At 49.4% G+C, this 19,282-nt stretch overlaps 1 protein-coding gene across 3 annotated transcripts in view; it reads left to right on the top strand.

Moving 5' to 3' along the window:
* The first annotated feature begins 7,729 nt into the window (after window positions 1–7,729).
* GLI2 (GLI family zinc finger 2) overlaps window positions 7,730–19,282 on the top strand; it is a 1,147,062-nt gene continuing 1,135,509 nt past the window's right edge. For all 3 annotated transcript variants that reach the window (XR_011274753.1, XM_069616740.1, XM_069616738.1), the window contains exon 1: window positions 7,730–8,682. The gene's annotated coding sequence lies outside the window, so the exon portion shown is untranslated. The remainder of the gene's footprint in view (window positions 8,683–19,282) is intronic.

The raw sequence follows: 19,282 nt of genomic DNA, 5'->3' as shown, positions 1-19,282 counted from the left end.
AAGAAGTGAAACATAGAAAAGGGTATGGTAATAATACATTGCTATTGATTATGAATATGACCCATGCTATCTTGAATAGGTCCAATTGTTGGGTCTGTTCCCATTTACCCCAGCACGGGGAAAGAGGAGTGGGTTGGTATGTGCATCCTTTGCCATTTAATACCACCTGTTATGCATCATTGAGAGTGCTATTTTTTGGAAAATGGAATGACAGTGTCACTGGTCAGTTTGATGGAACAAATATTGAATTTGAGAGATTGGTGTTAGAACCGTTAAGTTGTTCCGTTTTTACAAGCAGAAGCAAAATAAAGCCGGTAACAGCAAGTCCAGTAGATAGGCTCTCTAGGCCCTACAAATCCCTACTCACCTTTAAAATGACTCCGGTAGGAAATAACGATGCTGTGCCTCCCTCTTATACTATTAATCATAGTCCACGTCCTGTCCCATTCTGCTTACGGAAAAAGGGTTCCCACCTGTGGGAACATTCTCTAGATGCATGAACATTGCTCTGCTTGAACAGGAAGAGAAACCCTTATATATAGGAGGTTCTGTCTATTTTATATGTGGAGATCAGGCCTACCCATGGTTACCTAGAATTTGGGAAGGGACCTGTTATTTAGGTATACTTCTGCCGGTTGTATTTCTTTCCAAAACTTCTGAGATAGCAAAACTATCTAGATCTCAGCCACGTCGAGATGATACTGCAGGACAAATTGCAGGGGATATAGCAAAATCATGTATACCATTTTGGGGACAAGCAATAAATGTGTGGAATATAAGAAAACTGTCCATGGTGTTAGAGAAAACGATAAATGGGACAACAGATATACTTTATAATATGACATTGGAACAAACAGCAATCAGATTAATTGCACTGCAAAATAGAATGGTCCTTGATATAATTTTGGCTGATCGTGGAGGGGTATGCAAATTGGTGGGGTCAGCGTGCTGTGTATTCGTAAGTGACTCCTCCCCCACGATATTTGAAGCAATTAAAAAAATGCATGTCTTAAGTTCTGAACTGCTTATTCCCACAGGAGGTTGGAATCTGAATATAAGTCCATGGTTCTGGGAACTGCTGGGATCATGGGGATGGAAACTAATTGCAATTTTGGTTATGATATTTGGAATCCTCATGTTCTGCTGTTGTGACATACAATGCCTGCCAGTCCTCTGCTACCAAATTACAAATGAGTGTGTACATGCGATCAAAATGAAACCTCCTTGCATGCTAAGTGAAGGTGCACAACATGAAAATGAAATAATTAAAGAATTTATGTCAATTAATATTTCTGATGACGATTACAGCAATATGGGTAGTTCGGAATCAGACACGTGGTCCGATGAAGATGCAATGTATGGATGATGCTCTTGGCTTACGGCCAAAAGGAGAGTTTGTTAGACCAGAAACATAACCCTATAGTCGAATGATATGTATAATATGTTGGCCAGAAACCAATCGCATCATGTGACAAACATCGCGATCAGAGAATCGTCAATGTAACCAAAGGGTGTCAATTTTGTGAAATATCAGCCATTTGCCTTTTTCCTTTCTGTTAAAATGCTTGCAAATGTATTCTATGCTTCGAACTCGTACACAGTGCGAGGTCACGGCCTGAACGCTGAAACACTAACGCAGACAGGAATGTCAAACTGTACAGAAATACATTGTTTTTCTCTCTCACTAAGTCCTTGAAGTAGAGCAGAAGCTGCATCTAATCAGTAGTCCAGGTGACGGCCTGTCTTGCAAATGCTGTAGTAAAAGGCAGTTAAACCACGAATTATATTCTCCTAGCGGTGCTCCTACGCAGCTAATGGTATTTTCTGCTTCAGAACTATCTGACCTTTTGCTCATGACCCAAGTCATACAGATAATGTAATAAGGAATGTTTTCTCTGCTAAGAACACAATATCCTTGCTGAGCCAGAAGCTCCATGTTCCCCATAACAGAAGGTTGTCTCTGCTGCCAATGCTAGAATAACTATGTTTAGACTGAATGAAGACTTGTCATAACCTGTCATAATTGTCAATCACCAAGCCCTAGCCTAGCCTGAATGACATGTTTGTGGGTGGATCGAAATGCCTTTGTAAAGATTTTATGTAATGTATATATATTGCTGCTTGAGTGTTGCTCGCTCTCTGTGGTCTGGGAACACACGTCGTGAGGCGTTGAGACCCAGTCAGCCGACTGAGAATATTTTCAAATAAACCAGACTTGTTTGGAAAATGAACCTCATGTCTGATGTGTCACTTGGATATGTGGTTATTGTGCTTTAGTTTCCATTTGTGGTCTTTATGGCATAGCACTCCAGCAGTGATATGTTTTTTCTGGTAGCACCGTGAGCTCCAGCAGCAATCCGTGTTCTCTGGTAGCGCCCTGTGCCCTAGCAGCGATCTGTGTTCTCTGCTAGTGCCCGAGTTCCAGCAGCGGTCTGTGTTCTCTGGTAGCACCTCGAGCCACAACAGCGACCTGTGCTCTCTGGTAGCACTGCAAGCTCCAGCAGCTATCTATGCTCTCTGATAGCATCCCGTGTGTGACGGATCAACTTATGTAGCACCAGTATTCCAGGCATGAATATCGGTTTCTAAACCATCAATCAGTCCACACCTGCAGTACACCAGAAGGCATCCAAACAGATTGGAAACACAAATCAATTATAAGCCTCCTTGTCAAATATTGGTAACATGGACGGAACGGCGGGCGTATCTCTGCAAGGTCACGGATCATTGGTTAGTTGCAACACAGTGAAAATACAATTATTGCCCAATGATAAAAGGGATTGTCCAGTCAAGGTTGTATACAAATCTCTAGTTTATTATTATTACAACAAACAGCACTAGCACACTGCAAACTACAACCCACCCTATAATGGAACACAGGAGGACAGAAGAAGGAAAGGGATGCACAGTGGATACTGACAGGAGAGTAGTCGGTAAAGCAATCAGTCTTAACTGTTCATGGTTATTTGGTTTCAGCACCAAGGGAGCAAGGAGGTTGTAAATGTCACTAGGGGCCTTCGGTGGAGGACCAGGGGGACAGAACCACACTGTACTTGGTGCTTGAGATGATCGTGATGCTCAAAAGCATTAAGTCAGTTCGAGGACGCTTTGCAGCTCCAGCGACAGAGTTCAGGATAGGACACAGCTGCAGGTATCAGGCGGTAGACAGTTCGCAAGCGAGGCTGGATGGAAGGCTGCAGGCTGGCCTACACAATGGTGCAGGGTAAAGAATCATTGTCTCTGGGCTGGTTGGAGGATCGAGGCGTCTCGGATGGCTTTAGTGCTTGCTGCGTGACAACAGTCAGTGGTGCAGCCGGTCGTGGTACGAGGGCTCAACTGCCTCGAAAATGTCCTTGAAAGATGCATGCTAGTTGATGCTTGTTGTGCACTGCTCCTAGCATCTTCGCTGGGCATGTGTCATCCTTTAAAGTGGACAGGCCAAAGCTGAGGAGAGTGTTTGCAGGCAGTGGGCTTGTCCTTTGGTCAGAGACCCTCTGTTACTTCCTACCTAGGAAGCTTGCTGGCAGAACCTAGCAGAGCACGCTGTGTGCTGGTTGGGTACCAGTTCTGGTGCTGCTGAATGGGTGCTTTGAGGTCAGTATCTCCCTCATTCCCTGGGAGATGTTTAGGGGAGGGATCTTGCTTCCCTCTTGTAAATCCTGGCCTTCCTTCGGTGGCAGAAGCTGTAAGGCAGACAGTACCTTCAGACAGTGTTCAAGTGAGATCTTCTTCATACTCCTTTCTGAGTCGTCAGATGATCTGCTTAAAGAGGGGCTCCACCCTCTTTTAAAGCCAAATGGGCCCCAGTGATTGGTGCTGGCTAAGCCTACCTTAATGAACCAGTCCTGGGTCCCCACCAATAATCTTCTGTTATGTGTGAGGTAATAACCAAAGTGCTTGGCAACAGGAAAGGTTGTTATGCACCAGCCATGGAAGTTATGGTATAGGTGGAGATACACCTAACGTGGATGCCTTCAACGCCCGGTAACGGTCTAGTCTTCCACCAAGATGGCGGCCGGAGCGTATATATGCATCACGCACAGTAACAACGGTGCGTTGTATCATCGTTAACTATTAACTTTGTTTGTTGCCCCCTTTGCTCGTATTACTCTGTTTAACAGATAACCTTACTGCTTCCTTGCCTTCGGCCTTTTTCCCTTTCTGCAATCACCCGTGGTGTCATCTCTTCCAGGTGTATTACTTGTTCAGCGGTATTTTCTGGTAAGATCACGGGAGTATCCTTCTATCCCTCCTTCGGTTCCTATCCCATCTTCTTTCGTTTCTACTTGTGTATTACTAGTTTTTTCCGTTCTACACCCTTCTATCCTTTTCTTACTTCCCGATTCTGCCATTTCTACTTACCCTTTTCTTATTCCTTTCGTGTTCTGTCTTCCGTGTTTCATAGGCTCTGTTTGTTTCCAGTTCTCCTACCAGTGTTCACATTTCCTGGCTACCATTTTTCTCGGTGCCGAGGTTCTTGGTGCCGCCGGTTTCCTACGGAGCCGCTGGCTACAGAGCCGATGGTCCAACGTACCACCTGCCTCCTGCGGTACTTGGTGGATTTGCAGTTTCCTTCGACAACATCTACCTTCTGCGGTGCATGCTGGAACCTGCAGTTCCTTCCCTACTCCAAAGTCGATTCTTGTCATCTGATTGCATAACATACTTCAGCAGATCTACTACTGCAAGCCCTTTTTTCACCACAAGCGGCAACCACAGTTAACAGATTGGACTTCATCTTTGGGACGTTCCTATTGGTACTATACTTTCCGGCAGTACTCTCAAGAACATCTGCCACACAAGGTTTTTTTTAGCCAACAGCTTTTTTCCCTGGAGTTTTGGGACTGGCTCCTGGGCGATCACCGGATTTGGTTCCCATCCGGTCACGGTGGCCTCCGAGGAGCCACGTCCTTATTTGCGCCAAAGGAGAACCAAAATGAAAAAGGAACCAAAGAAGTACAGAAGAAGACAGGATTGGGCAACTTCTACTAGCTCCACCTGAGACTCAGGTGAAGAGGATTTGGGCAGAGAGAAAGGGGAAGTTGTAGGATTTGACAAAGGTAAGGACTGACAACATGTACTACTAAGTCCCACCCATCTTCCTGTCTGTTGTGGATCAACGTGTCTCTCTGGTTAATTGAGCACTCTGTGGCTCCCGGTCAAAGTGCAGGTCCCCCCTGAAGTTTGTGGGGAGTCAGACTTTCTGACACCATCAAATCACATACGTCTTCCCTCGGAAAAGGGGTCCGCCTGCAGGGGTTGTCTACTGTAAACAGTTGTCCTAGACATGACATTCACTGCCCTTCATGTAGAGAGGTGGGAGCTAGCTTCAAGCTGACACCTTGCATATCAAAAATGTGCTGGGGTTTCCTGCCCTTGTTAGTTCTGTGAGTAGGCTTCTTCGCAGGCCCGCTTCAACTCTCATTAGCATGCACTGCCACCACACAGAACTACAATGGGCAGGGCGGATCCATGGAGCCTTTGATATTTAATTAGGCTGGCCATGGCAAGAGGATGGTGTTGCCTTCCCACTTCAGGATATGCTTTCATGTACTCCTGGCTGTCACATTCCAGCTAAATGTGACAGGGAGGACTGTGACTAGAGGCTGTGCCCCCGGAGTACACTTGATTATGTATTTGTTGTGCGGCGAGCATAGGAAAATGTGTGCTGCTTTTTCCGAGGTTGATCTCCATCATTCCATTTCATACAAAAAAAAATGTAAAAGCCCAGACGAGCGCACACTCCATGTGCGGATGGTCGAATTCCTCACACCGAGTCCCAGCAGCAATTTGTGTTCTCTGTTAGCGCCCTGAGCTCCAGCAGTGAAATGTGTTCTCTGGTAGTGCTGTGAGCTCCAGCAGCGATGTAGGCTCTCTGGCAGCTCCCTGATCTTCACCATGCTCTCTGGTAGCATCCTAAGCCTCAGTTGCAATCCATGCTCTCTGGTAGCATCCTGAGCCTCAGCTGCGAACCGTGCTCTCTCGTAGCGTCCTGACCATCAGTTGCGATCCATGTTCTCTGGTAGCCTCCTGAGCCTCAGCTACAATCCATGCTCTCTGGTAGCGTCCTGAGCCTCCGCTGCGATCTGTGCTCTCTGGTAGCACCCGGGCCTCAGCAGCGACCTGTACTCTCTACCAGCGCCCTGAGCTCCAGCAGTGATCTGTGCTCTCTGGCAGCGCCCTGAGCCTCAGCAGCAATCTGTGCTTTCTGCCAGCGCTCCAAACTCCAGCAGCAATCGGTGCTCTCTGCCAGCGCTCTGAACTCCAGCAGAGATCGGTGCTCTCTGCCAGCGCTCTGAACTCCAGCAGCGATCGGTGCTCTCTGCCAGCGCTCCGAACTCCAGCAGCGATCTATGCTACCTGGTAGCGTCCTGAGCCTCAGCTGCAATCTGTGCTCTCTGCCCGCGCTCCGAACTCCGGCAGCGATCTGTGGTCTCTGGCACCGCCCGAGCCTCAGCAGCAATCGGTGCTCTCTTGTAGCAATAAGCACCTGTATTGACCTGAACCCTTTCAATGTTGGGAGCCCCAGATCTTGCAGCGTCTCCTGGTCCTCCTGTAGTCCACCTCAGGCAATGTGGGGAGCAGCGTTCCTGGCCACAGTCCCTGCAGCGGTATGCACTCTACTATGCAGAGACCCATACTCTCCTGCACCCACTCCACTCAGATTGGTTGCAGCACCTCTGGACCATCTTCTAAAATATGGAGAGCAACACCCATGCCCTCAGTTCCTGCAGCAGTTTGGGTTATTCTAGACCAGGGGTCTGCAACATTTGGCTCTCCAGACAGCGCTTTAATCGGGCAGTTACTCCACCTGCTCTTCTTTAAGTTGAATGACATAGTTCACAGTACAGGCACTTCTCAGCATGAAGCCAATACTTTAATGGGAGAGTTCCAGTACTTTTCAACAGTAAACGGGTACTCTGTTATAGCGAGTACCTGCACTTCTGTATTTCCATTTGTAACAATGGCCTCAGCTGTTGTAGACTACATCTCCCATCAGCTCTAGCCAGCACTGTGAGCGGTGACAGATCATGGGAGTTGTAGACCAAAACATCTGCAGATCCACAGATTGCAGACACATGCCCTAGGCTGCGTTGCTGCACTGGTCCCTGTCAACATGGGGCCCATTTGCCCCAATGTGGAGAGCAGCACTCCTCGCGCCATTTCCTGCAGCACGTGCTCACCTGTAACCCGTCTGCCTCGATATGGGGAACAACTCCCCTAACCCCAGTTCCTGCAAAGAGCCCTTGCCCTTGTATAGCCCACGGCCGTCAATGTGGGGAGCAGAACTCCCCGCCTCGGCTGCTGCAGGGGTGAGCTCTCTAGTTCCATACTCGTGTGGGTAGGTGCCGGGTAAGTGGCCCCTATCTTTCAGCGGTGCTGGAGCAGCACCCCAGTCGCGTGGAGCTCCGAGGTCTCCGCAAAGCCCCATCCCGTCGCACATTCGGTCTGGGGGAACCCCCACCCCTTCGGCGGACCTCGCACGCAAGGGTCCGCGCTCCCCGTGCGCTCCAGGCTGTGTGTGCGGCGAAGCCTCTGCGCCTCCCGTCGGCTCCTCCCGCCGGAGCGCTAGCCCAGCCCATCTGCAGCGGCAAGTGGCTCCGACTCTCCGGGAGGGGAGGCAGGAGGGGAGTGAGGGAGAGGCAGGAGGGGCGTGAGGGAGAGGCAGGGGGGGCTGGGGAGGAGGAGGCACGCCAGTCTCTGGGATCTGAGCGCATGGACCTCCTCTACACCTAGGATAGGGGCAAAGAAGAAAACACGGTGCGCTCGGGAAAGTTTGCTGTGTTTGAAGTTTAGGGCATTTCTCTGCGGGGCCCCAGGGATGGCCACTGCAGCCACTCAGCATTGAGCGCCGTGACCCTGCTCCAGCACCTTGAAGACGGACAGAACTGCAGCTCGTGTGCCCGGCTGCATGACCTACTCTGGGATGTGTAGTGGTGTGTCCCCGTACTTCAAGGCACCCCACGCGGATCATTGCTGCCTGCGGAACTTGTGCCCCCGGTCCTTCTAGAAGGAGTTGAACGTGACCAGTTAGACACCCGCAACTTGCGTGGAGTTTTGCGAACTCGGACATTTTCAAGTGTTCCGCAGGACCTCCAACTTCGTCAAGGCGGCAGAACCCGCAGCTCTTCCTGGACTCGCGGAACTGTCCAATTGTTACGGCTTTTGCGGGTCCAACAACTTGTCCCGAACTTCCCAGGGGAGCCAACTTTCTAAAGACTCGGCTGGACGCACAACTGCTCCTAAACTCGTTCCGGACCTGACACTTCACGCGAACTCCTCAGGACCAACGTGTTTTTGCGTAAACCACAGCCACCTTTACTGGCCAAAGCAGCCACTCCGTCAGACCTGCATCATTTGCTGACAGCAACAGTATCCTGGGTCCTGTCCATCTGGGTGGACCTGCGCCCTTTACTGCCCCCACAGGACCACGCCGGCCCTGCACCCTCCACTACTTCCACACTGGCCCCTGCCTGACCTGCAGCAATACAGGGACCCAACGAAACCGGCAACTTTCTGCGGACACCGCGGGGAGCTGCGTCATTCTTTGGCCCCCGCCAGGGATCTGCGCGTGCCTCGGACCAGAGACCCTGAGGTGCTCATTCACCCAACAGGACCCGCACTTTCTACCGTGCCCCTTCTTGGACTGGCAGTGCCCGGGTCATCCCCTCTTCTCCTAAGGTAAGGGTGGCACCGTTGCTAATTAACCTGTCTCGGAGAGTTGATTTCTGAGTTTGGATACGATTTCTATGCCCCCCTTAATATCGTTTGTATGTCCAACCGCCTGCGGCTGAGCATTAAAGCAGTTCCTACCGTGCCCGCCCCTTCTTGGACGGGCAGGGCCCGGGTCACCTCCCTTCTCCTAAGGTAAGCAGAGATGCTAACAGACCCCGCATTGGAGCGCTGGTGTATGAATGTCCTTGTGCTTTTGTGTGCCCCCTTACATCTTGTGTACGTCCAGTCCACTGTGGTTGGGCATGAACGCTCCAGATTTCAGCGCGAGCTGCCTCTGCCCAGCTGTGAAGGGGCGCGCCCCCCACTCCCCCACCCCCGTGTCCTTACCGTGCGCCGGGCTCTGCCTCTCGGCCGGGGCTGCTCCACGCTTCCGCAGGCATGCAATGACAGGCGCGGCACGGGGCAGGGCATCTTGGGACAACGCGGTGCATTGCGAGGGCCGCTCGCTGGCGCGCTCGCGCCAGGCTCCAGCCCTCGGGGCTCCGTTGTAGTTGCGGGATCACTCGCGCGCTTGCACTTTTGTTCGTTGGCCTCAAAGCTGGGACCCAGCTTTGCAATGGATGTTATCGCACCTTGTCCTTTTTTAAAAAAAAATGTATTGGCGTTATTGTTGAAAAACTATATATATATATATATATATATATATATATATATATATATTTTTTTTTTTTTAATCATTGGTGTTGCTAGGTCTGGAAACGGTCCGGAGCTATGCTAATGCTGGTACTATCGGGACTCGGGGCTAGCTAGCCTTTTGGTTGTAGCCCCTGATATCTATCTGGGGCTACAACCAAAAGACCAGGGGCTATAGACCAGTGGAGTAACTTTGCTGAAAATGTTGGGGGGGCATGACATCTGAAGAAAAGGTGCCTCAGCCAAATTAATGGGGACAAAATGGTGTGCCATGAAAGTTGGGGGGACAAACACCCCTGCCCCCCTAAAATTACGCCCATGCTACAGATCCCTCAGCCCCCCCCCCTCCCACTCCCCCTCCAACCAACGCCTGTGCGACTATTGAATGTTGTCTTCTGTAGTGGAACATTAATAAATGTGTCCCCCAGAAAGTTGTGTGCCTCGTGGGAAACGATCCTGGTGCAGGGCGTTAGTGCTTGTATAGTGCCCCCGCAGGACCATCATTCACATTAATCAAGTATTGGGGCATAATTTGGGTAAAAATCCATAAAACCAGTTAAAATGCATTTGGCGGATAATAAAACAAGTAGCGTAAACAATATCACGGTTAAAACCAGAGAAGATAAAATCACACAAAACAAGAATATACGAGCGAAAGTTGAACAGGAAGCAGCATGTATGCCTGGGATGTATGCCTGGTATGTGTGCCTGGCATGTATGCCTGGTATGTGTGCCTGGCATGTGCACAGTAGTTGCCCCGAAGCGACTCTACATTTCGTTCTGCTTAGCCAAGCCTTCTGCAGGAACTTAGCTACCACACATATTAGAGGTTTCGAACATTCACATCGGAAATCCTTTGCCAGGGGCAGCGCACTGGCTTTCAAAAATAAAAGCTCCCCTCGCTGTTTCAATGCAGGGGATATATGCCGGTATTTATGTTCCAGAGATTAAACGTGCCATTATAATTACTGCAATTGTTAACACAACGCCGACCTCTTATACTAATTTGTAAAAACAAGGGGTGGCAATTTAACTTCTGGAACAGAAAGACCGATAGGCCATATATCCACCCCTGGCATTGAAACAGTGAGGGGAATGCGATTTCCTGCCACCATTATTAGAGAGCACTATGCCAAGGTGCTGCCAGAATATCGCCGGGCTCCTTCATATGCAGGGCAGCTGGCCACACGGGGATTGCAAAAATAAAGAACACCGACCTTTTTAGTAGCGGAAAATTATTGCGGTAAGAGATCAAATTGCCATCACTTCTCCTGTGCCAGGGGCTACCTTGCTGGCATGTTTATGACAGCAGTTCAAGTAGCAATATATGTACTGCAATTATTTGGCAAAGCGCTGGCATGTTATGCTAAATCGTAAAAACAGGGTGCTGCTCAATATGGCACTGTGCCGCCAAAGTAAGTAGAGCACTGCACACAGTATGCCACGGTGCTGCCAGAATATCGCCATGCCACACCGGGATTGCAAAATAAAACGCACACCCCCTACTTAGCAGTGGGAAATTATTGTAGCAAGAGATTGAATTGCCATCCCTTCTCCCGTGCCAGGGGCTACCTTGCTGGCATGTTTATGCCAGAAGTTCAAGTAGCAATATATGTACTGCAATTATTTGGCAAAGCACTGGCATTTTATGCTAAATCGTAAAAACAGGGTGCTGTTCAATATGGCACTGTGCCTCCAAAGTAAGTAGAGCACTGCATAATATGCCACGGTGCTGCCAGAATATCACCATGCCACACCGGGATTGCAAAATAAAACGCACTCCCCCTACTGAGCAGTGGGAAATTATTGTAGCAAGAGATTGAATTGGCATCCCTTCTCCTGTGCCAGGGCCTACCCTGCTGGCATGTTCATGCCAGCAGTTCAAGTAGCAATATAATGACTGCAATTATCTGGCGAAACTGTGACATCGTTTGCTAAATTGTAAAGCCATGGGAAGGCGTAATATGGCACAGTGATCCCAGAGATGTCCGAGCACTGTTCACTATGCCAAGGTGTTGCCGATAATACTTCAGCGCTCCTTTGTATAAAGGGCAGGTGTCCACAAAATAAAAGGGATCCCCTTTTCAGTAGTGGAAAACAGTTTCCTCATGTTTTAACAGGCTGAATCCAAAGTCGTGAAAACATTCTATATACTAGACTTAGAATAAAGAAGAACGCATTCTAAAACAACCCACGCAACATCAATGATATGATACTTATAACGCGCTTAGAACACAGCGGTTCCAAAGCGCGGACCCAGGGATCGAACCTTCTTCCATGCCGTGTTTTTTCCAATGCGAGCACGTTGCCCCTGAGCTATCCTGCCGAGATCTATACCTCTACAGTGGAACAGTTCACATTTTGAAAGTGTCACAGTCGCACTCGGTGGCGCGAAAGTTCCGAAGTATCGGGCACACCAGGACCCCCTGACTTCCCAGTCTTTGCCCTGCTCCCCTCTACTAGCCTACATCCTACTAGATGAATGCCGCCCTTTGGGAGGTGGGGGATAGGCGAGGGGGGCTACTAACTGTCTACCACCAATCCTGGGCCTGTAAACAAGACGCGCGACGACCAAACACAAAACGAAATGAACCCTTTACGGTGAATGGCAAAAACACAATTGACTATCATGTAAACAATGTTTTAATGCAAAGCCCACCCCACCCCCCCATTCTCCCTTCAAATCTTATATGCAAGGCTTGGGAGGGTGGCCAAAAGAGATATTGGATGGAGGACTTTGTTGGGAGCTGGTGTCGCCAGAAACAAAATACAACAAGAAACACCCGACAAAATTTACTTCGTGCTCTAAAACATCACTATTGCCATCACCATGAGTGAAACCGGCCCCTGCACCAATGCTGCAAAAGGAGGTGCCGTGGCAACGGGCGGCATCGCTGATGGTAACCCAGGCCATATTCCCTGCTTCACTCGCGCGGTGCTGCCAACCTAATCCCCAGTCCTGCCTGCGTAAATTCGTTGTCGGGATTGGCAGGTCAAATGCTAGTGCGCTGTTTAGTAAACCAGCGAATTCCGAAATATGCCAGGGTGCTGCCCACATGACATTCCTGTGTGCTGCTCCACCTGCCAGGATGCTGGGGAGCGGCATATGTCGGGAAACTGAAGATATACCACAGAGGTGCTTCTCAGTATGCCAGGGTGCTGCCCACATGACATTCCGGTGTGCTGCTCAACCTGCCAGGATGCTGCGCAGAGGCATATGTCGGGATACTGACGATATACCACAGAAGTGCTTCTCAATATGCCAGGGTGCTTCCTATAATGACATTCATGTGTGCCGTTCAACCTACAAGGAAGAAAGCAAGAGGGGAGAGGGCGTGGGGGTCGGTGAGGGTGCGGGGGAGACAGACACTTTATTTTTTTGTTCATTTTGGGACATGTGTGCTGCAGACACCATATGCCACCCGGCCCACCTCAAGACACTAGGGGGTCGGATATAATAGGAGGGGAAACAGAAGGACACAGCAGGCCTGATGTTTCTGTGTGATAAAGCCGTGGCTTGGCGTGGCTTGGTGGCGGGAGCACGTTTCAGGGGATGGCTCCCTGAACATGGGGAGTTCTGCGTGTCATGCATCGGGTCACGCGGGTAGAAAGCATGCAAAGCACGGGCGCATTCTCAGGCATTTCAAATCTGGTAACATGGAAAGACAGTGACGAGAGATCTCGCAGGTTGATCAGTAGGAGGCCTCTGGACCAGGCACAGGAACTTAACATGTGACCTGCCTGTGCCCAGTGGAGGCACTCCTGTGCTGCTGCGGCGTTGCCGTGGCACCTGCGGCTGATTATGAACTGGGCTGCATGACTCTGGACTCCACAGGGTTTCGTTTAAGGCCTTTTGTGGCACCTGTGTAAATCCTGTTGCAATAATTCGGCGTGCAGGCAAATCACGTGACTGTGTTGGGGAGGTGCAGACGAGGGAAACTTCTAAGCAGACAAAGGGGGATCAACCCCTTCTGGATGGCTGCACCACCTTGTGGGGGAACGTTTTTCTTCTTCTGCCGGCATGGCCAGATTGTGTGATTCCCATAATTGTGTTAAGGGAGGCGAGTGGGGGGTTGGGGTTTGAGGACAGTCCAGCAAATCAGGCCAAGGGCATGAAATGAGCGAGTGCTCGACTGGGCCTTAGAAGAGGATCCCTGTTTTCAGCCCCTTAAGGCAGGCATAGTTTATCAGCATACTCTTCTTTCAAGCAGTTGGGCACTTATGACGATTTCAAGTCCACCCCCTCCAGTTTACGATTCTTGTGGGTGCTCCACTCCCATCACATGGATTATCCACTACCCGCTTCCTGGTGTGGCCTATCGCGAGAGCACCAGGTACAATGTAGATGTCTAGGCAGTGTTTTTTCCATTTCCTTGCAACTTCGACAATATTCAGCCTGAACTGTGACTGGTTTAAGTTATCAGCAGTCCTTCTTCTATTTACATTGGCCACAGTGAAAAGAAAAGAAAGACTACTGATACAGTCATTTATTACCTTTCTTTCCACTTTGACTGCTTCTCTTCTGTCACCCCACACCAGAAACTTCAGAGAGCGATAGTAGGAGAGTATTTCATTAAGGGCTTCTGGCGCAGTGGCATCTCCGGTATCCTGACACGCCAGTCTTTTCAAATTGGTTGGAGGGCAAAATTGTTAAATTCCGTTCTGCCAGTCACAGAAGTGAAATTTCTCCAATTTCATTCTGCTTTGCTCCAATCCGCACTTCCACCACCCTGTGTTTTTCACAGAGCGGCGTGAAGTTTCTCCTGCCGTGCATGATCCAAAACGGAACTGTGTGTCATCGCGCGAACTCCGCACAACTTGAAAAGCACCGTCAGAAGTTCCATGGGCCATTGCACGAAACCTAGCACGAATTGAAAACAGAGTAACAACTTTTATCATGTTGCTGCGCGAATTTAGCATTATTGAAAAGGTGCGGCCAAAGTTTCTCGTGCCGCTATGCGAACCTAGTACGAATCAAAACAAAAAACTGTGCAAAGGTTCTTGTGCCAGTACGCAGACCTAGCACGGATTGAAAAATCTGTGTGAAGTTTCTCTTGCCAAAGGGCGAAATTAGTATGGGTCGAAAAAGTTCTGTATTAAGTTTCTCGTCTCGCTGCACAAAACTAACACGGATCGCAAAAGACGCGCACAAATGGTTTGGAAAAACGTGCACATAGTTTCTCGTGTCACTGAACGAAGCTAACACGGATCGAAAAAAAAGACCTTTGCAAAGTTTCCCGTCTCTCTACATGAAACCAACATGTAAAGGAAACACCACGCTCTGCATGAAACTGCAAAAAAACGGGTGAAATTTCAGTGGCAATGGAACCGCAATGCTGATTTCAATAAACAGCTTCACTATTTGTGATGTAGGAATTGATTTGTGGAAAAAGAGTCTACATTTCTGAATAGTTGGTGTGAGGAATTTGACTATCCGCACGGGAAGAGTGCACTCGATGGGACTTTTTGGTTTGTTTTAAAAAGAATGAATGATGGGGACAGTCCCATGCATATTTTCCACGTTCACTGCACAGCAGACAAAATAGTCATGTACTCTGGGAGGACACAGCTTACCAGCGCCGTCCTCCCCTGTCACGTGTAGCTGAAACCTGAAAGCCATGGGTACATCAAAAACCTTTGGCAATGGGCAGCCTGATTAGAAATTCAAGGCCCCATGGATTTGCATCTCCATTGTGAAACCTTGCTGGTGGCAGCGAATACTGAAGAATGTTAATTAGCAGGACCCAGGAAAGGACTGGGTGCAGGGAGTGACAATGGAGACCAAACGCCAGACACCTCTTTTTAATGTAACGTGTCAACTTAGTACTAGCACCCCTCCTTGGTATGAAAGGGCAGTGAATGTCCTGTCTGGAACCACTCCTTTCAGAGCAGGGAAGTATGTGAATTGTAGCAGATGAAAGTCTGCCTGCAACCCTCTACTTCAAAGGAGGCCCATGTTGTGATCAAGCGCCCCATAGGGCTCAGTTAATTAGGGAGACACTTTGATGTACAGCAGACAGGAAGATGAGTGGGACTTAGAAATATATGTTGTCATCCTTACCATGTCTGTTGCCAAATGCCCTGGTTCTGACCTGAAGCATCACTGAGGATTATTGGTGGGGACCCAGGATTGGTTCATTAAGGTGGGCTTAGCCTACACCAATCGCTGGGACCCATTTGCCTTTAAAAGAGGGCTGAACCCCTCACTATTCAGATCACCTGGAGACCTCGCAAGGAGTAAGAAGAAGGACTCATTTGGACCCAAGCTGAAAGTATAGTCTACCTTACATTTTCCGCCAGTGAAGGAAGGCCAGGAGTTCCAAGAGGGAAGCAAGATCCCTTCCCTAAACATCTGCCAGGGAACTGAGGGAGATACCAGACTCAGAAGACCCATCCAGCAGCTCCAGAGCTGGTACCCAGCCAGCACACAACATGCCCTCCTAGGTTCTGACAGCAAGATTCCTAGGTGGAAAGTGCTGGAGAGTCTCTGGACAATGGACAAGGCCGTTGACTGTTAACATCCTCCTGAGCTTTTGGCCGTCCGCCTTGAAAGGACACGAGTCCTGCAAAGAAGCTAGGAGGAGTGCCACACAAGCATCATCCAGTGTTCATCTTTTAAAAGGACAATTTCACGACAGTTGAGTCCTCAAACTGCATCTGACTGCACCGCTGACTGTTGTCACGGCACAGTCACCAGAGCCGTCTGAGATGCCTCGACCAGCATTCCAGATCCACCAACCACCAACCAGCACCGAGACAACGATTCTTTGTCCTGAGCAACTGCGCCAGACAGCCTGCAGAAGTCTGTCCAGCCTTGCTTGCCGAACTGCCTGCCGCCTGGTACCCGAAGCTGTCTCCCACCACTAACTCTGTCTCATGAGCTGAGAACCACCCTGGAACCGCCTCAACGCTGTTGACCACCAAGAACTTCTTCAGCACCAGGTACATGGTTGTTCTGCCCCCTTGGTCCTTCTCTGAAGGCCCCTAGAGACAGTTACGACCCTTTGCCCCTTTTGTGCTGGAACCAAATAATTTTGAACTATGAGACTGATTACTTTACCAACTACCCTGCTGTCAGTATCCAGAGTTCATTATTTCCTTTGTGAAACAATCTGTCTTCTGTGTTCCTTTACAGTGTGGGTTGTAATTGTAGTGTGCTAGAACTGTCTGTTGTAGTAATAATAGAATATATATTTTAATACAACCTTGACTGGACAGTCAGTTTTATCATTGGGTAATAATTGTATTTTTGATGTGTTGCACTTAACCAACGATCCACGACCTTGCAGAGATAAGCCTGCCGTTCTGTCCGCATTACCAAAATTGGACAAGGAGGACTTACAATTTACTTAAATTCCAATCTGTTCAGATCCCTTCTGGTGTCCTAGAGGTGTGGGGTTGATTGATGGTTTGAAACCGTTATTCATCCCTGGACCACTGGGACGCCGAAAGTCAATTTTTTACAGTTTGCATGAAAGCAGTGCAACCGCTGAGTCACTTAGAGCGTAGGCAACTGTAGGAGTCTTCAGAAAAGAGACAGAGATTTGTATGGGAATCACAAGACAATAGAGGCATTAATTTCCCTGGATAGGACCAACATCATCAAAAACAAATCCCCACCATCACCGAGGAACATTATTCTGACAGGAGACAGCAAGCACAGACATCATGACACTTTCAGAAGCCCAGCAGCTACGAGACAGGGGAATAGCAAGCATAGACATCATGTATCCTCCAGAAGCCCAGCAGCTAAGAGACGGGGGACAGAGAGCATAGAGATCATTACCCTTTCAGAAGCCCACCAGCTAGGAGATAGAGGGACAGAAAGCATAGACATGACCTTTCCAGAAGCCCAGCAGCTAAGAGGAAGGGGACAGCGAGCATAGACTTCATGATACCCACAGTAGCCCAGCAGCTTAGAGTCAGGGGGACAGCAAGCATAGACATCATGACTCCCACAGACGCCCAGCAGTTAAGAGACATGGGAACCACAAGCATATACATGAAGAGTCCTCTAGAAGCCCAGCAGCTAAGAGACAGGGGGGGCAGCAAGCATAGACATGATGACTCCTCTAGAAGCCTAGCGGCTAAGAGACGGGGGACAGAGAGCATGAAGATCATTACCCTTTCAGAAGCCCACCAGCTAGGAGATAGAGGGACACAAAGCATAGACATCATGACCTTTCCAGAATCCCAGCAGCTAAGAGGAAGGGGACAGCAAGCATAGACCTCATGATTCCCACAGTAGCCCAGCAGCTTAGAGTCAGGGGGACAGCAAGCATAGACATCATGACTTCCACAGAAGCCCAGCAGTTAAGAGGCATGGGAACCGCAAGCATATACATGAAGAGTCCTCTAGAAGCCCAGCAGCTAAGCGACAGGGGGGCAGCAAGCATAGACATGATGACTCCTCTAGAAGCCCAGCGGCTAAGAGTCTGTGGCACAGCAAGCAAAGACATCATGACCGTTCCAGAAGATCAGCAGCTAAGAGACAGGGGAACAGCAAGCATAGACATCATGGCTCCTCCAGAAGCCCAGCAGCTAAGAGACAGGGGGACAGCAAGCGTAAACATCACAAATCCTCCAGAATCCCAGCAGCTAAAAGACAGGTGGACAGCAAGCATAGACATCATGGCTCCTCCAGAAGCACAGCAGCTAAAAGACAGGGGGACAGCGAGCATAGACACCATGACCCTTCTAGGAGCCCATCAGCTAAGAGATAAGGGGACAGCCAGCATAGACATCATGAGCCTTCCAGAAGCCCAGCAGCTAAGAGACAGGGGGACAGCGAGCATAGACACCATGACCCTTCTAGGAGCCCATCAGCTAAGAGACAGGGGCAGCAAGCATAGACATCATGACACCCCCAGAAGCCCAGCAACGAAGAGACATGGGAACCACAAGCATAGACATCATGACTCCTCCAGAAGCCTAGTAGCTAAGAGACGGGTACAGCAAGAATAGACATCATGACTCCTCCAGAAGCCCAGCAGCTAAGAGACAGGGGGACCGCAAGTATAGACATCATGACTCCTCCAGAAAACATGCAGCTAAGAGACGGGGGACAGAGAGCATAGAGATCATAGAGCATAGAGATCATTACCCTTTCAGAAGCCCACCAGCTAGGAGATAGAGGGACATAAAGCATAGACATCATGACCTTTCCAGAAGCCCAGCAGCTAAGAGGAAGGGGACAGCGAGCATAGACTTCATGACTCCCACAGAAGCCCAGCAGTTAAGAGACATGGGAACCGCAAGCATATAAATAAAGACTCCCCTAGAAGTCCAGCAGCTAAGAGACAGGGGGACAGCAAGCATAGACATGATGACTCCTCTAGAAGCCCAGCGGCTAAGAGTCTGTGGCACAGCAAGCAAAGACATCATGACAGTTCCAGAAGCTCAGCAGCTAAGAGACAGGGAAACAGCAAGCATAGACATCATGGCTCCTCCTGAAGCCCGGCAGCTAAGAGACAGGGGGACAGCAAACGTAGACATCACAAATCCTCCAGAATCCCAGCAGCTAAAAGACAGGTGGACAGCAAGCATAGACATCAAGGCTCCTCCAGAAGCACAGCAGCTAAACGACAGGGGGACAGCGAGCATAGACACCTTGACCCTTCTAGGAGCCCATCAGCTAAGAGATAAGGGGACAGCAAGCATAGACATCATGAGCCTTCCAGAAGCCCAACAGCTAAGAGACGGGGGACAGAGAGCATGGAGATCATTACCCTTTCAGAAGCCCACCAGCTAGGAGATAGAGGGACAGAAAGCATAGACATCATGACCTTTCCAGAAGCCCAGCAGCTAAGAGGAAGGGGACAGCGAGCATAGACTTCATGATTCCCACAGTAGCCCAGCAGCTTAGAGTCAGGGGGACAGCAAGCATAGACATCATGACTTCCACAGAAGCCCA

Source organism: Ambystoma mexicanum, chromosome 9, assembly GCF_040938575.1.
Source record: "Ambystoma mexicanum isolate Mex_15411 chromosome 9, UKY_AmexF1_1, whole genome shotgun sequence".
Classification (NCBI taxonomy): domain Eukaryota; kingdom Metazoa; phylum Chordata; class Amphibia; order Caudata; family Ambystomatidae; genus Ambystoma; species Ambystoma mexicanum.
The sequence above is the reverse complement of the archived record's forward strand: the minus strand, read 5'-3'. Positions and strand labels throughout refer to the sequence as shown.